We start from the raw sequence: 16661 nt of genomic DNA, 5'->3' as shown, positions 1-16661 counted from the left end.
AAAAGTCTTCTGTTTCTTCTAGATGTTGATGATCAATGTTTTTACTCGATACGGAGACCACTTCCTCTATCAAGAAGGAAGGTCCATTCTACCAGAGATCAGCATCACATAGTTTGTCGAAGTTTACTCCACGGAAAGCAAGATTGCCTTCTGAGTGCACGTGATTCCACCGGAAATTCGAAGTTAAGTCTTGAATTTTATTCACTCTATTGGCACAAAAGGTTTTGAGCAAATGTGGAGGGCTTTGAAGCCATGCCAAGACGATGGTAGAATCCGACCACAAATGTGTCTTACTAATGATTAAATTCAGGAGAGTCACCATCTTTGCCACCTGTGATAATAATAAAACTGCGCAAACTTCCAATCGCGGCACTGACAACGGTTTTAATGGTGCTACCCTTGTTTTACTGCAAAGTAAATTTGAAGATGGATTAGCATTGGTAACACAACGTAAATAAATGGCTGCACCATATGCGTGTGATATTTTGCGATAATCAATTAAACATAAACAAGTGCGAACTTAAACTATTTATTGAATTGTTAGATTTCTTAGCGTCTTAGCGTGCCGCTATAGGCGAAAACAAAATTGCAAGTGCATAGTTTTACATTTACGTTATAACCAACATGCGCCAAGAACAAAATATCGCCAAATGGATTGATAATATATTGTTTATGCAAGAGAAACAGTTAGTATTAACACAGTTGATTGCTTGTAAATAAAATCTAATATGCTTATTGTTGCGTTGAATCTACCTGAATATTATTTCATTCAGTTGTTTTCGCCTTTAAATTAAATCTGACTTAATTCTATAACACTTAAAAAGAAATATTTTAAATAAACAGTTACATTTTTTTGCTTACGAAAGGCCAAACTTTATTTGCTAACATACTTAGGGAAATCAAAACATTATTCTAATCTTTCTTACTGTTGCCAAACTACAAAAACAAAACTCCATCTAAAATAAAAGGGAAACAACGGCTGTTGAATATCGTGAACAAATATAAATCATGGAGCTCACAATATACTCCCACCTTTTGATTTTCTTAAAATGATCTATGAAAATCAAAACATTAAATAAAAATAAAACTTTTCTACTCAATAGACTTGCATACATTCACAATATAAATTAAATAATAATACAGAACATATACATAAAAATCACCTATAACGAGAAGGTTTGACATCTTTTCTGCCACGTTTAGTTTTTTTAGTTAAAAATCAGTTTCTTTAAAGTCACTGTTTATTTCGATGTAAGTAGAAATTTTGGAGGACAACCTCTGTCGGATTATGTTTGCCAGGAATATGTTTCCATGAATCTACTGAAGTGAAACTCTATTTTTAACGAAAGTACTCCAATTACCTTCATTCTTAATCCAAAACAAAGTGGTTGAAGAATCTGTCCAACATGTGGCTGGGACTTCTGTTAAATTCATTTCTCTTCTAATGTAAGATATAATGCGTGCTCCTACACAACAAGCTAATAATTACAATGTAGGAATTGTTGCTTTCGTTAAGGGAGAAACTCTGCTCTTAGCTTGAATTAAATGAACTTTAACTTCATCACTGGTTTCTTTACAAAGAAATACAACTGTGCTGTAAGCAGATTTACTATCATCTACAAAAGTGTGAAGACATAATCCTTCTCGGAAACCATCACAATCAATATATCTTGTAATTTTAATTTCCAATAAAAAATGAAGATCTTCCGCCCACAGTGAAAACCTTTTACAAACACTTTCAAGACATACCGCATCCCAGCCTAATTAAAGAGTCCAACTTTCTTGTATTAGCATCTTCATGCATATAGTTACTGGGCACAACATTCCAATGGGATCAAAAATACTGTTGACAGCTGAAAGAATATTTCTTCTTGTTACAGGTTCTTTCTCAGAGGAAGCATTTTCTAAGTTACAAAAAAGAACATTTTTATTTCTGCCTCATAATAACCCAAGAATGGGAGAATCCCTTTCCCTTTTATCTCCTGTTAAAGAAGTATATTCCCATCTACATAAGTCAAAATATGCCGATGCTAGAATTTGTTTACCCTTATGTACAAATTGCAGTAGTTCCTTTTCATCAGATACAGATATTACACAGTTATCCACATAAAAGTCATTTCTTATGCACAGTTTCTGAAAAATCATCACGGCATTCCTCCAAATGAAAATTAATAACTGCATCTAAGAGGAATGGACTGCATGTGAGTCCAAAGACTACCCTTTTATGACAATAAATTTTCAATTTTCTTTTCTCAAAATTTTCCCACCATAAAAATCTCAAATAGTCTTGATCTTCAGCAACAGAAATCTGTAAGAAGGCCTTTCTTATGTCCGAAATGATGCCAATTGATCTTTCTCGAAACCTCAGTAGTAGTGTAAGGATTTGCTCTAAAGCCCATATCACACGGCGTTTGTTTCACTCGAACAACTGTTTCGGACAATATTTTTCACTGGTTTACTATTGAAAGAAAGACGTGCGACTTTTTCCTTCCTTTCCAAAAAAATTGCAAGTTGTTCGTTTTCAACCAGTCAGCTATCAGCTTCGAATGCTATCAGCTTGTTTGTAATGGGGAACCAGTTTACCCTGTGTTAACCCCAAAGCCATCTGTGGTGATTGGCTGTTGTGACAAAGCAGAAAAATTGTTCCAAACAGTTGTTTTTCCGAAACAAACTGCCGTGTGATTGCAGCCTAAGAGGTTTGGTTCTTTCTCTAGAACATCATTGAGTGATGGAGAATGACCGGATCTACAAGAAACATCGAAAACAGTGCTCCATAACCAGGACCCTCTACCTGGGATTCCTTACAAGGTTAGATATCCGGGTCACGTAGGACCCCTCAGTGGCGGCGCAGGCCCCAGAGTCCCTGCCCGGCTTTATACATAGCCTCAGCAGGACGAAGAAGAAAATAGCTATGACTAATTAAAAACGCTAATACATCTTTGCTTCGGGGCACCACTCCCTCAGCATTAGACGACTAATTGGTGCCCTGCCTTACTGTGTCAGTTCCCGGCAGACAATGTACTCAACGATTAGGTATTCGCAGTATGTACACATTCTGTAAGCGCTTCTGCTTTACGCACACCTTACTATGTCTCATACGTTTCTTCTGTGTGCAATATTTGCATTTATGTGCTCTACGTGTTTCCATATGTATTCTATGTGTCATGATATGCATTCTTGTGTGTGTTTTGATATCTTTATGTTACGTAATTACGAGTGTGTTTTTATGCTTTTACGTTTAATTTTGTGTATCTATGTGTTTCAGCTTATAGGAGTGTTTTAGTGTTTTAATGTTGTCCTTTATATTCTTTTTAAGTTACTTTGTGTTATTAACAACGTCCTATGTAAAAACTACTTGACATCTAGCCCCTGTATGGCCGTGTAAACTCCCGGTGCAGCTTTACGGGGCTCCAGTGAGTTGCTTCTTCGAGATAGTGGAGGACGTGGGACATATGCCTGTTTACCTATGTTATACGCCAGGCGTCCCCGTCCTCCGTCACTGGGACTCTGAGGGCTGATCCCCCATCGAGAAGGCCACTAAAATATCTACAATATAGCTCCACCACAGCCAGAGGAACAGACACGACAGTAAGTACGGTCCCTGCCAAGCCTGAACCAACCTAAGTACAATACTCTGGTTCTAGTCCTGTAAAGACTGTTTGTATATCCCCGTGGTTGAGACTGCCTAGGTACAGATCCTAACCAGTACTTCCCAGGAATTCTCCTGAGTCAACCCCCCGGGGGGGAAGCATCGAAAACAGGTCGAATGCTTGTGGTGGAGTTTTTCTTGAAAACGCCTCGATGTGGTAAATAATGGCATGGGATTTTATTTCCTTCCTCAGATGGTTTTTCTTCAGTAATAATCTTCGTTAACCATTTCTGGAAAACAGCTTCATAATCTGCATTGTTTTTCTAACCAAGATAGCTTCACGACCATCTTTATCCCTTCTCACCTTTCGCTGGAACTGTTGCATAACTAATTGATGTGTCTATTTGTTAGATTTTATTTCAACAGGATCTCTGATGCCTAGAGTATCCAGGTTTCACAGATCAGCAATTGATGCATTTTTTATCAGTAGAGAGGTGATTAAGTTTGCAGAGGCGTTAATGCTTGTTTCTGCTGTAAATTCAGAGTTTGAGCCTTAAAACAATCTCTGCTGTCGTGTGCCTTTTCACAAAACACACAAGCTATGTTTTGTTTTCTCTTTTCGAAAACTCCTGAAAATAAATCTGCAGCTGTCGGTTGATTAAAAGCTTTAGTCATCTTTTCTTTCTCCCCTTTTTCATATTTGTTTGAAAACCCAGATTTCGCTAAAAGAACTCGCTCCTCTCCTTCTACTTCCGTTTTCATAAACAGTAATAAGCTTTTTACCTTCTCACTGTATGAATTTTCCGCTGACTCATCCAGCATACTAACTATCGGATTTCGCAACCACACCCTAAAAATGTCGTCCGGTATACAAGATTCAATGAGAGGGAAAAGCATGGCAGAATATTTATCTGAAGTCAAACCAATGGATTCCAGAGCTCTCAAATAGGATTCCAGTTTATCATACAGTCTAACAGTTTCTAATTTTCGGTTATTGCCCGACTAACTTTAATAGTTCTCGTACGTAGAACTCAATATGTAAGAAGAATTGTAAGAATTGGAGGCTCCCTTCAGCCCACCTGGACACGAGTGTCCCCATAGCTCAAAAGAAGGGGGCCCCGTATCTCCACAAACGAGGGCAGCCAGTAACCCAGCCACCCCCAAATAGCAAACAAAAATACCAAATCAAAAATAAGTAAGCACATCTAACACAAAATTACAGACCAACAAACAAACAAACAAAAAAAAATTATAAACACAAATTCACAACATAGAATACCACAGATTTCCAAAACCCATACAAATACCATACCTATACATACAAATTCAATTTTAACAGAAGATTCTTACCAGCGCCATATTTTCATTGATAAACTTCATTAGAGCAATAGAATATGATTTAAAAACTTTAAAATTAATGATACTTATATTAAAATCAGTAATGTTAAAAATCTGTCTAATAGGGGCTGTTAAACTACAATCAACCAAGAAATGCCTAGCATCACCATCAGCCTGACAACTATTACATAATTTATTTTCCTGCAGATTAAATCGGTTGAATTAGAACGGAAACCTACCATGTCCAGTTAAAACCTGATTAGCATGAATATTGTTCATACATTTAATTAATTTTATTTGTGATTTTAATTAGTTCCATAAATCCTTTGTTTTTAGGTGAAGAGAGCCACTGTATTTTCAATTTGTTAACGTAAAATTTTTTCATTCTTCGAATTGCAATTCTCTTCGAACCTGTTACATCAATATCCATTGCACTGACATTTGAGACCGCCTGCTTGGCCAGGCTGTCCGCCCTCTCATTACCAATAAAGCCTATATGGGCTTTAACCCAATGTAGCTTAATATTTAAATATGAACTCAAAGTTTCTAAATGACTCTTAATTTCGACAATTAATGGATGGAAATTGTCTGGGTGGGAGAGCGCATGGAGAAGTGACAGGCAGTCAGTGTAAATATTTACAGACGTGGGTATAAACAAGGTATTTTTAATCCATAATAAGGCTTGTTTGAACGTTTCACTTTCTGCCTGGAAAACTGAATTATATATATTCAACTTAAACATTCTATAATCCACCTCAGTTCCCTAGTAAAAAACAACACAGCTCCTACGCTCCCTCCGACCCCAGAACCATCTGTATAAATATCAAACACATCAACAGTTGGATTACTTCTATCAAAAACAAAACCAAATCTTTTGGAAGGATGTATTAAATGAATATTAAATTTTTCAAAAACATTCTTTGTAATTAAATAATCTTCATGCATTTTCAATTCCATTCGTCCAGTTCTAAATAAAAATTTCTCATAATAAAATTCGTATAAAATTGAGAGAGGAGGCAGCCCAGCCAACACAAAGACGGCCTCGGTAGGCACCGTTCTAAAACATCGGGTTAAAGCTAAACCCCAAGTTCTCTGAATACTGTCTAACTTCATTCGTAATCTAACCAGTTTCCCTGCCCTGGATCCCCAGGCTCCAATTCCGTACATGATGATTGGAAGCACTACATTTAAGTAAATCTTCTTCAGAATCGAGGATTTCAAGGCTAAAATCTCAGCTGAAAAGGTTCTTCTATACTTTAATAAAATCAGATCAGTTCGTCTTTGTACCAACTTAAATTGTTCTATAAAATTTAATTTGTTATCAATCATAACGCCAAGAAATTTCATATTATCTACAAATTTGATTCTTTTGCCTTAATATTTCAAATTTGGTGGTCTGGTCTTTTTACCTCTCTGGGAAAAAACAATGCACATGTTTTTTTCAATATTAAATTGCAATTTTTCTTTCTTTCGCCAATCACTTAGTATTATATCAGTTTCATCAAATAATTTTGCCATTTTTTCAAGAGAATCGTGTTTCATAAGAATCATAATATCATCAGCATATGCAATTAATTCCACATTTTGAGGAAACTTCTGCTTCAGCAAATTATCCACAATAATGTTCCAGAGCAGGGAAGCACTGCAGGAGCCCTGAAGCCCTTATAAATATTCATTATTAAGTCTTTACTCTTATCCTTAAAACAATTAAAAACAATTTTCCTATTACTAAAATAACTTTTAAATGAATAAAACAAATTTCTAGGTAGTTTTACATCAATTAAACCATGCAACAAGGAAGACAAATCAACAGAATCAAATGCAGCCGAAATGTCTAGAGAAATCAAAGCTACCTGTTGTTCACCCCTAAAACGTCTGACATATCCAACAACCCGGTAAAGTGCATCCTCCGTACCTCTTCCAAACGTAAATCCATATTGAAACTCGCTAAGTGGACATTTATTAACCACTATGGTGAATGTAAAATTCTATTAGTTATTAATTTGTGTAGCACCTTACCCAAAATATTCAAAAGTGTAATAGGTCTTTACTTTCCATTAGGCTTAGGGATCAAAATAATTCAACCAATTTTCCAACAATCTGGAAAAAGAGTAAACGTAAGACAGGCATTATATAGGCCAACAAAAAATATGGGTAATAGAAGTATAATCTTTTAATCAAAACAGAATGTATGCGATCCAAACCTGCAGCAGCCATACTCCTCAAACCCAATATAATACTCTTAACTTCATCATATGTGAATGGTGAGTCATTTTCACTACATTTCAAAATATCATTTTCTAAAATATGTATATCTTCTGGTTCACCCAAATGAAGTACCTCTTTAACATACACAGTATTAATATCCTGCTCATCACCCATACCATCAGGTCTCTTCACATTCAGCTTTAAATTTCGCTTTCCAAATGCCGTCTTATAAAAACTGTCATAATAAACAACGCTTCTTAAAAATATTTCTCTTTACATACTCTCTTGGTCTTCCTAATCAAATGTTTATAAATAGCCAAATCTCTTTCGTACTTTATCTTACGTAAAATTCTAGTATTATCATCTAATCCAATCCAATCATCTGTGAGCTTCTCTTATATGCACGGATACGTCTTTTAAACTTTTCCAATTTGGGCGTCCACCGCGAGATTACATTTTGAGTCTTCCTCTGTATCAGCAGATCGCAATCTATTCTCGCCTGAAGCAACATTTCAAAATCGTTTACTACACCAATCAATTGTTCACTGTCATTTACAACACTAATTCTCTCACCAAGCCTCATCATATCGACTTTAATTTTCTTACACAGCCTGTAGAATATTTCTCGATACCAAGGCCCCTCTTCCATATTGAAGACAAGAAGCTGTCATTTCGAAGACAATATAGCGATGATCGCTCAGTGAATCATCAGTATTAATTTCAAGTTTGCGTTTGTCACTATTCAGATTGCTGGATCCTGTAGCTAAATCTGTTCAACCTTGTCTGACAGGAGAATTAAAGGTTGCAATAGAATTAAAGTCATTAAACAAAATTAAATTATTATATACAATAAAATCAAACACCAACGTTCCTCTTGCATCGATCAATTTGGCCCCCCAACTAAAATGCTTTGAATTAAAATCCCCCATAATTAAAAACCTTTTACATATCGATAAAACTTCTTCCAATTTCTGAAGATTCACAGCAATATCCTCTGCAGGCGAAAAGTATGCTGATATGAAACTCAATTCTTGGTCTCCCATTAATACAGTAATAGCTGTTATTTCATCCATTTCATAATCCACTATAAAATCAATTTCCTCTTTTAAAACAAGAATTGCAGTTCGCCCTCCAACTTCAGCTGCAACTCTCCAACCATTTTTAATAAATGCTAATTTTCCATTAACCCAATAGGGCTCCTGCAGTAAGATCAGATCAAGACTAACACCAATAACATTTTGGAGTGGTTTAGGTTGATACTTAAAATAATCATATAAATAAATTTATACAGTAAAATCATGTGAAAATGGAATACACGTAAATGAAAACACAGCTGCTAAAATCTAATTATAAGAAATACTAAAACCAATGAGTACATACATGCTAAAATTCATAAAAATTAAATCATACTGGTCATTCTTTAAAATTAAAGTCCATGTGACCTCTAATAAATTCAATTTTTATCTTTAAAGAGGGGCAGTTCTTATCAAATACACTGTGATCATGTTTCAGCTCTATACCATACTTCTGATTAGAAACCACACAATTTACACATGTTCTACCTTTGTCTTTATTTTTACAAACAGTCGCAAGATGATTTCCAGTGCATTCAGCACAGTGGACTTCATCTTTACAAATTCTCTTAGAGTGACCGTATGCTAAGCATTGTGTACACTGTCTTGGTCTCAAAAATAATCTCGCAGAGAAAGCAGGCAATCCAATTGCCAGACGTTGCTCTTCCAGTATTTCCCTTTCACAAACAGAATCAACAGAAAAAACACGATGGAGTGTCCTACCCAGTCCTTTCGTAGGAATATCAAACAAATGTCTAGCACATTCGGTACACAGTTACGTTTCAAGACATCTACAAGCTCTTCATTCTTAAAGGTCTCCCCTACACCATAAACAATAATTTTCGGTTTAATAAATCTACGCCTCCTTGGTTTAATATACTTCCTCAAATTTTCTTTTTCTGTAATGGCACTTTCAAGCCTAACTACTTCATCTTTACTACGTAATTTCAACAAATACCTCCATTTTCTCTTCTAATGGACCTTTTAATCCTAACATTGATATCATCTGGCTTGATCATGCTGCTAAGTTCATCGAATACATCAACGCCATCAGAGGTAGGCTTTATAACTATCTCATCATGACCTTTTTCAAGAACCGAAGAAGTCATTCTTTTCGAGTTGGGCATCTTATTTTCACTTAGGCAATCCATTCGTTCCAATAGGGAGACCTTAAGATCAGAAATTTCGTGTTTAATGCCATTGATATCATTTCTATTACCGCGTATAATATCAGCTTCTACCATAAGGACACTCTGTTTTAGAGCAAGCTGAAGAATTTTAGCTAATCCCTCGATTAACTTATCCGGCAATGTATTGGCAATTTTCTTTTGGCTTTTAATCTTTTCCACAATCTTAAGTGATTCTCTAGCCAAAGTAACAATATCATTGGCTTCATTCAGAGCTAAATCAAATGTACTCAAGATCACTCTCAAAATTTCAATATACTAATTAAAAATCTAAAATTTCATATTTACAATTAAGATTCATAAAACCAATTTAAAATTCACTATATACAATAACATATTTTGCATTTAAAATCATATCAATTCAAAACATCTTTTATAGCAGCCGGTTTGCATAAAAACACACAAAATTACATCACCACATTTAATAAAAACACACAATAATGCCAATAATTATATTTTGGTAATAAAATCTTATTAAAAACACTTCAAAATAATTTTCAAAGTTAAAATCAAAGTTCCAGCACAAAATTTGAATAACCTATCCAACGGGCAGGAAACCACCACAGTGATTTACCACTGTTAGCACTCACTGGTTCAAATATAAACATTAATTCGTCTGGTTAGGCTTAAGTGCCTGCAGTAATAAAAATGGTCCTAATACATTAGATATAGCGTCAAGATGCACAATAAGGATTAAATTCAAAACCGGATAAAGAATTAACATAAATAATTATACTCTAACGCATAACTATAGTGAATAAATTGTAAATCACAAGCACACCGGTCTCCGAACGTCAACAAATCGCGTCCATGTAGGCATCTCTCTCTTGAAGATTTAAGATGATCAGCAATTCTTAAATTTGGCGTGTAAAATGAAACCAATCACTGAAATAAGTATGCGAATGAAGAAAAAACACAAATCAATCACACTTTTGCACTTTCACAAACAAATCACCGCAAAAATAAGCAAAATAATGCAGCTGACCGAAACGCACACAGTAATGGCGCAAGTATGCGCAGAACTCAATATGTATTTGAAGTCGACCAAAACGAGATTTTAGGCATTCTACCACTTTATTATAATTTTCACCTGTTGGCGGATAGCTTTTAACAATATCAAGAGCTCTCGTGTTCTCAGACATGCATTGTATTAAATACTGAAACTTATGCTCCTTTTCTATATTTTCATCTTCATTAATTCTTTGGAACTGACTCCAAAAGGCAAGCCACCGCTAAATTTCAGTTTCTTTTTAACCTGAACGGGAGAAGAACAAAGTAACTGGTTACACTGATCCTTTAAAATTCTATTTATGCAAATGTATACTTTTTACTGTAATACTAACTATCTTTTCATTGTATTCTTCAATAATCAAATACAAATACTCGCGCTCATATTTTTCTGCATCAGAATCTACAACTAATAAATCACTTATTTCAGAATCGAAACTAGAAAGCTAAGCATATATCCTTTTTAAACTAGCAAAATTTGATCGAATTTCTACCTCATCAAGTTTTTCCCTGATTTAATAAATCACTCAAGGCATTAAAAGTTTTAGTAAAATTAGCTCTAACAGGCGAGCGTTTCTTTACTAATAATTCCATGCTTAAAACGTTAACGGTATTTACCTTCAAAATCCAGTGAGATCACATTCCGGTTTTCACCACTAATGCTGTGTGGAATCTTCCTGAATATTATTTCATTCAGTCGTTCTCGTCTTTAAATGAAATCTGACACCATTCTATAACACTTGAAAAGAAATATTTTAAATAAACAGTTGCATTTTTTTTTGCTTAAGAAAGCCAAACTTTATTTGCTTACACACTTAAGAAAATCAAAACATTATTCTAATCTTTCTTACTGTTGCTATACTACAAAAAACAAAACTCCATCTAAAATAAAAGGAAAACAACGGCTGTTGAATATCGTGAACAAATATAAATCATGAAGCTCACAACACTTACCAACTTTATAGCTCAATATTTTCTGTTTACAATGTAAAATCTGGCAAAGTAAAAATAATGTTAAAATTTAATTTTTGAGAGTTGGCATTCCAGTTACATAAGAATGTAAATGTAAATTTACTGTAATGTTTGTTTTCCTTTTTAGAGAGAAAATAAATTATGTTTCTTTTCGTTTTGGAGTGAAGCTAAATGTGTAATTTATCTGAAACTGAATATAAGGATGACCCGGACGTGATCTTTTGGAAATAAAGTCAGATTATTTTTCCGTTTAAGATAGTTCAAGATATTTATTTAATATTTCAGAGTTAGGTTATATTGTGAGTATTGGACTAATAGCAATGGATATTTTAAGTAAGAACAATAAAGAGTCTTAGAGCTGAATTTCATGTCTTTTAATTATTTAATTAGGAAAACGGAAGCTTATTTTTGAAGTTTTAAAAACTATAGTAGGCCGTTTGTCTAATAAATTAAAAGATGTTGACGCTGAAATTTTAAACGAAATCAAAACTGGTGATGAATTTGAACGCGAGTATGCAAGCGTCAAGGAATATGAACAGAAAACACACTAGACGCGTGTGAAATCTGAAATATTGTTTAATAGCCGAAGTGACCCAAATTAATCCTTTTGGTTTTGATAGTCCGTTGCCAATTTCAGGTAAAAGAAAACTACGTTTACTGAAACTGAACTGAAATTGTTCGATGCGAAGTAAAAAATTGGCTCATTGTTTTGTAATGGTTCAAACGTATAGAAGATACAGATATGGAAAATGGTGGCAGGTTACTATAAACTGTGCAAACTCGAGAAAATCTTTTTTGCCACTTTGAAAAACTAAGAGAAAGTTATTGTAATGTTTAAAAAATTGATTTGGCAAAGAGGAGCTATTAATTGAGTTTTATGTACATGAACTGTTGAATCTCAAAGTAAAAAAACGCTACCGGAGTAAAGTGAAAATAAAATATACTCTTTTTATATGGTAAATTAGATGGTGTGGTGTATTTAATTATGGCAAAGCACACTAGGGCTATCTGCCTAAGGGGAGGGATGCCTTCGTGGAGGACTTTCTAAGGGAAACTGGCTCGTATACACGTTACACATGGGGAAAACCACGAAAACGCCCATGCAGCCAGCCCGTTCGCGGGATTCGAACCTCGGACCGAACTACCAGTGTTCAGCGACTTTACCGCTCGGCCGCTGGTGGGCCTGGTAAATTAGAATCTCATTTAAGTCCATTAGAGTCAGCAGGGATAACTGATGACAAATATGCCATCATGCTATTCTCCGTAATTGAGTCACGCATTTCTGAAGAAATACAATCTATAAAATAAAAAGTGACGCACCAAGAAGAAATTATTCGAATGCGATGGGAATTGGTAGATGAGATATGCGTTTTTTGAAAACAAAACCGTAACAGAAGAATTGAATGTTTTATTCAGGAAATACAGCTGTAAGAGGGGAAACAATTGTTCTTCCAACTCTGACCCTGATGCAAGCTGTTATCCGGCAGGGCATTGTCGGGTAGTGCTGGAGGATGTCCTCAATCGGTGCGATTCAAGGACGGTCGGAAACGCCTGCTGATCAGAGCCCAGACGCGCTCTATTAGGGAGAGATCTGGCGATCACGTCAACCAGGGAGGTATTGGAGAAGCACAAAGACAAACAGTAGAAAGGCGTGCCGTGTGCGGCCAGGCGTTATCCTGTTTAAACATGAGCCATGAAGGAAGTACCTAAAAGAAAGGGCAACACTACGGGCGTAGATTCTTGGCAGCCTAGTGCCGTGGTGTAACGAGTGTCCAGGATAACAACTAAAGAAGTCCAGCTATCAAATGAAATGACACCCTATACCATAACTCTTAGTTATCGGGCTGTGTGGCGGACAACAGTTACAAGTGAGTATCCCACCGCTGCCCTGGACGTCTCCAGACGTATCCTTGCTGGCCATCGGAGCTGCTTTCAAAGCGGGACTCATCGCTGAAAACAATTCTACTCCAGTCCATGAGATCCCTGTCCGAATGCATCCGGCAACCCAACAAACTTGCCTGAGGTGTGCAACGGTAAGGGGTAGTAGGCACAATGTCCTTTGTGACCTCAATTCCCGTTCACTGAGTCGTTTACTAATGATCATTGCAGTAGGCAATACCAAGACAAGAGATCTGAAAAGAGGGGGGAAAAAAGCAGAAAAAGTGAAGGAAAAAATCAGTGTCTTGGCGTCGAATGTTCAGTTTGTGCACCACCGTTACATCTTATCAGCAGAGGTTGACGTTATAGTAAGGTCTTCATGCCGTCCTATCCTTCGTACTTCGTAATGATTAGATAGGTGAACTTTCGTTAGCTCATAAGGACCGAAGAATTTGGAACGAAGTTTCAGACCAGGTTCAAAACGGGGTACGTTGTATTGCCATTTGGTCTCCGAGCTTGTATTTGCAGGCAGGCTTGCGACGTTTTTTATACTATCGTATATTTTCTTTTTGTAAACGGTGTATGTTTTGTTGAGCTTCAATACGTAACGCATCTTTTTCATCATCCCGATGTGTCTCTAATTTAATTTTCTTCGGAGTCCTTTCAAAATTTCTTGGTTTATGCTTCGATGTCCTTTTCATGCCTTTCTTTCAGCGTAAAGCAGCTAAAGCATATAAAGCAGTAATTGTTTTCCCAGCTATTTCAACATTCTTTTGTTGCCTCAAAAGCTTCAGCTGCATCGTTTTCCTGTATGTTACTAGCATTTCGATATATAGGTGATAAATTCAGAGTTATCTGAGATGCTTTCGTAAAAAATTCTGCCATTTGAGAAATTGTAGTATCCGCTAGAATGCCAGAGGCAAATAATTTCTTTAGATTATGTTTCTTTTTATCCTGTCCGTTTGCTGTTTTTGGTCTGTTTTTGCTTTTGACACCAGCAAAATCTACTGTAACAGACTGACTTCGTAATTTTTTCGCCTGCAGGATGTTGTGATTTTCCTCAACTTTAGCATCATTATTAAATTCTAAAAATGCAAATAACACTTTTCGTTTCTTTGCTTTTTTTTTTTTTTTTTTTTTTTTTTCGGAACAGCAACATCTAAAATATCAGAAGACAAAGCTTTGATTTCTTCTGTAGTGATATCACCAAGTAAATTTCCCAAATAGAGGGTTCTGTCATCTCTTTTTCTTTTATTTGCTTCATCATCAACAGCCTTCTGTGAAAAGCTCCTTTTTTCAGTTTTTGGAGTCTTTTCCGCCTTCGGAGTTTTCTCTAGTTTCTTTCCTTTGGGAGTTTCTGCACTTTTAGCAGGTGTTTTCTCTTTTGCTTGTTCAGCACTTTTTTGTAAACCTTGTTCAGTTTATTTTTCACAGCTTCTTCATTATTCTGCAAACCGGGTTCATCATCATCAGCATCATTAGCTTTATGATTGTCATCATCTTTGTCATTGTCATCATCCAAGTCCAATTCCCAATCGTCATCGGCAACATCATCATTTTCATTTTCTTTTATTCCCTTAAAATCTTTAGTAGCAATATTAACTTTATGGGGTTCGTAAGAAGTAACGTTATGTTGAACTTCCTCGCAAATTTCAGAGTTCGAGATGTGCGAAAGATAAATGAAAAGGGTTAATTATTAGTAACATTAGCAATGTTAACCAAAATTTCATCATCATTACTGTTGCATAAATGAATACCTTCTATATCAAATGTAAATTGATTTTGTTGTAAAAGCGCGAAGGTAACACATAAAAAGAAATAAGAAGAAAATGAGAATTAAAAAAAAAAAAAAAAAGTCTTTCCATGACATCATCAAAACAGAATAACATCGTATTAGGTGGAATCGCATCATGAAAAGAATTCTAGTCCTTTTGCTTTCGAACTTCTGTTTTCCGTGTCTCGTCTGCGAAATGATCACGTGACCTTATTGGTGAGCTCACTGCCATTCTTAGATGTAAAAAGAAGCTCATAACCAAAATCTCTGTTCACTCGAGTAACAATTTAGAAAATTTATGAAAATTAGAAACCTTTGGAATTACAGTATTTCCAGGAATTAAATGATAAAGGCTGTTATTAATTAGTGGTTTGGGGGAAATAGTGAAAGCAAATTCTGAAAGAAGGTGCGAAATTAGCTTACCATAAGTAAATGATAGAAATGATCTTCCTATAAACAAAGGCTGAGAAAAGATTGATTATTACCACTGCTAAACTTAAGTCAGTGGAAAGATTTTAAGATTACGATTTAGTTTTTGAAAACTGGATTCAGCAGGGTGTTGTGACGGAACGCATAAAGATAATCGTGATTAGCTCCGCTTCATAGTGAATGTATTCTTGTTGCATTTCGCATAATTCCAAGAAAACGTTTAATGCTTATAACTGTAATATGTTGTTCTCAATCACATACCTATTTTATATACCAAATCTGAGAGGTTTGGGGTTACCTCATAATTTGTTTTTGTACGAAAATCTGCTCAGAGCTTCAAGCGAAGTATCACTTCCATTTTATCAATATTAGTCAAAATCTAATATATTTTTCCATTCATAAAAAAAGGTCTTAAATTCATAAATTGAAATGTTCTGAATTATATTTTAATATAGTTTTTCATTAAAAATTGTTAAGGTCTTCAAGTAAATTACCACTTCTGATTGTCCAGTTTTATACAAGATCTATCGACTCTTTATATAAATGTAGGAAGCTTAATTACGGAAAACAGAAATTTTTGGAAGTTTCATATAAAAGTTATCGTGAACAAAAAAGTCCTTACAGACAGACGAGCAGACGTCACTGTAAAAATAGTCGAAACGTTGTTTTATGTAGATCCTAATTTGTGCTTATTTACTAAAAACTTCCTATCGAATTTTTAAACCGAAACGTTACTTCCCGTACCTTTGCATATAGGTTGGCAAGAGGTAAAAACAGTGAACGGCTTTTTTCCTTTGGTGGAGCCGTCAAGTTCATGCTCGTTTTTTTGTGCTCAGAGTCTCGCTAATGTAAACAGACCTTTATTGGCTTCAAGTAAAGTACCACTTCTGTTTGTCCAATTTTACCCAAAATCTAATCAACTGTTTATATGAATGCAAAATGCCTAAATAGGGAAAATGGAACTTTCTAGAAGTTAATATAAGCGTTATCGTTGACAAAATAATCGTCATACACATACAGCAGAGTTCGTATGGTCCTGAGTCCTTAAAATTCCTTACGTTTTTTTGGAATTGATTTTTTGGTCCTTAAGAGTCCTTAATTTCGGCCCAAATCGGAAGAAAGTCCTTAATTTTAATCATCTGAAATTCTGTCTGTTTTTACGACTGCCATTTTGAGTGAGAATTAGCATTTTGGAGGAATATTTT

The 16661-nt window shown here is 35.3% G+C and overlaps 1 protein-coding gene across 7 annotated transcripts in view; it reads left to right on the top strand.

The window, feature by feature from the left end:
- Positions 1 to 16661, top strand: part of LOC118197810 (secernin-2-like) — a 184228-nt gene that overhangs the window by 51551 nt on the left and 116016 nt on the right. The gene's annotated exons all lie outside the window — the stretch shown is intronic.

This window comes from Stegodyphus dumicola, chromosome 5, assembly GCF_044657685.1.
Source record: "Stegodyphus dumicola isolate Sdum_Otavi_A_Nest chromosome 5, ASM4465768v1".
Taxonomy (NCBI): domain Eukaryota; kingdom Metazoa; phylum Arthropoda; class Arachnida; order Araneae; family Eresidae; genus Stegodyphus; species Stegodyphus dumicola.
The sequence above is the reverse complement of the archived record's forward strand: the minus strand, read 5'-3'. Positions and strand labels throughout refer to the sequence as shown.